The sequence below is a fragment of the Mizuhopecten yessoensis genome, unplaced genomic scaffold (assembly GCF_002113885.1).
Source record: "Mizuhopecten yessoensis strain PY_sf001 unplaced genomic scaffold, ASM211388v2 scaffold9833, whole genome shotgun sequence".
NCBI classification, from domain to species: domain Eukaryota; kingdom Metazoa; phylum Mollusca; class Bivalvia; order Pectinida; family Pectinidae; genus Mizuhopecten; species Mizuhopecten yessoensis.
In genome coordinates, this window is record NW_018408245.1 from 64,644 (window position 1) to 67,619 (window position 2,976).

Below are 2,976 nucleotides of genomic sequence, written 5' to 3' on the forward strand. Positions count from 1 at the left end.
AATACATTGTACGTACGACATTGTAGTATATAACGTAATACATTGTACGTACGACATTGTAGTATATAACGTTATACATTGTAAGTACGACATTGTAGTATATAACGCAATACATTGTACGTACGACATTGTAGTATATAACGTAATACATTGTACGTACGACATTGTAGTATGTAACAGTAGTTAATTACTGTATTACGTGATATACTCGTTTTAAATGTATTTCATTGTTATATACTGTATTGTTATTATGTATATGGTTCGGTATCATACAGCACGATTGTGGTGTATTCCAATACACTATAACGCATAGCACAGTATCATACTGTGGTGTGTACTTTCATATGTGTCTCAATGCACAAGTAAATAAAGAATCGGAATCTGAGAATCCTTTGACATAAGTTGTAAAGTTAAGCAAATAAAGGGACACTAATCCTCAACTCTCCGGTCGACAGGAAGTGACGATTTACGTCTTGCCTCTCCTCCAGTCTGTTGCAGTCACACACAGCCCAGTACCACACATCATCAAACATACACAGAAACGTCTGATAAGCCGTTACTATGGCAACTTATCAGATGTTTCATATTTACTATGATAAGTGGTCTATCCGGTGTTCATATCAGAAACCATGACTATCAAAGATATGTGTTACATGTATAAATGTTTACTGTGAACAGGTTGTATTATAACTCCAATGTATACTGTAATACACTCCAATGTATACTGTAATACACTCCAATGTATACTGTAATACACTCCAATGTATACTGCAATACACTCCAATGTATACAGTAATACACTCCATTGTATACAGTAATACACTCCAAAGTATACTGTAATACACTCCAATGTATACAGTAACACACTTCAATGTATACTGTAATACACTCCAATGTATACTGCAATACACTCCAATGTATACAGTAATACACTCCATTGTATACAGTAATACACTCCAAAGTATACTGTAATACACTCCAATGTATACAGTAATACACTTCAATGTATACTGTAATACACTCCAATGTATACTGCAATACACTCCAATGTATACAGTAATACACTCCATTGTATACAGTAATACACTCCAAAGTATACTGTAATACACTCCAATGTATACAGTAACACACTTCAATGTATACTGTAATACACTCCAATGTATACTGTAATACACTCTAATGTATACTGTAATACACTCAAATGTATACTGTAATACACTCCAATGTATACTGTAATACACTTAGTTTATCCTGTAAGAGTAGTATGTATAGATGTATGTATGCAAACTGGCTGGGGACAACGATATCTACTACGTCTGCAAAGCCTATGCATCTGATATAGGAGCGGAAAATGCAGCTGGATTCGAACCCAGACCCTCTGGTCTCAGCTAGACGAACGCTCTACCAATTGAGCTACATATCTACCTGGTTGTCGGCGAACAATTCAGTTCAGTTCCGCTATATTCCTACCTCCTTTCTCTAAGTCTTCACACAGCTATTTTCAACTCAGATTCGGGTATTCCTTGCCAGGCACTCACCCAGTACATGAAACAAGGATTGATCACGGGACCGAATTTTGTAATAGATGCGGGAAATGCACCGCCAAACCGGGATTCGAAACCGGGAACCTCTGAACTCTAGACGGACGCTCTACCAATTGAGCTACCTGGTCACCGGCGATCCACCCAGTCCGGTTCCGCTACATTCCTCCCTTCTCTGTATAAGTCTTCGCCATCGAAGACAACATAATTTACAACCCAGGTTCAGGTATTCCCTTGCCCCTTCAACTAGAACTTGAAACAAGGTTTAATTGGTCACTGGCAACGCCGGTGATCCACCCAGTCCAGTTCTGCTACACATCCATCCACGTACGGGGATATGAATATGTATTAGTATTGTTGTTTACTCTGGACTCTTTACACATCCATCCACGTACGGGGATATGAATATGTATTTAGTATTGATATTTACTCTGGACTCAGAGTATTTAAGCACGTTATTCGTGAAAACTCAAGATATTAGAATATTGATCCATGTAATGATCCATAACATCCACTTGTTGTCAGCTTCCTGGTACTCAATTGTACAGCTTTGAGGACTAGAGCGACGACGGTATATTAGTCTATATGGACGACGGAAGAGGAAGTTTTACTCAGTAACTGTTTCTAATGTGAAAATCGATATGTCACTTGTCAGTACAGCATTATATATTCTGGCTTATAGGAACTCATGTATGTGAAGTGTGTATACACTTAGTCCTACACAACATGACCCTGACAGACAGGACCCCGACAGACAGGAAGTTCAGGTCACTTCCTGCCACGACACAATGCACACATGTAGCCCCTCCCTATCCTGTACTACCGAAGCTATGTTAAGGAGATTACCGACCTATATATCCTGTGCTACCGAAGCTATTAATTTTTAAGGATCCTCGTGTCATTGCAAAAAATGGAAACTTTTTACTACCACACCAACAGCTTACATTATTCATTTCTGAACAGAAAGCTATTTCTTGTGGAACTTTAATGCAAAAATAATGAAGATGAGATGGGAAAAAATACCAAGAAGTGTTTTTTTCTTAATTGAGACTTAGTCATATCGGTGTTCGAACCCTGGACCTCTGATCACGATATGTTCGCTATAACTTACTGAGGTACCTGATCAGCGGCAGTCACCAGTCCATGTCCCACAACATTAGTAGCCAAAACCAAACTAATGGAATGTATACATTAATACACTCCAATATATACTGTAATACACTCCAATGTATACAGTAATACACCCCAATGTATACAGTGGTACACTCCAATGTATACAGAAATACACTCCAATGTATACAGTAATACACTCCAATGTATACTGTAATACACTCCAATGTATACAGTAAAACACTCCAATGTATACAGTAATACACTCTAATGTATACAGTAAAACACTCCAATGTATACAGTAATACACTCCAATGTATACAGT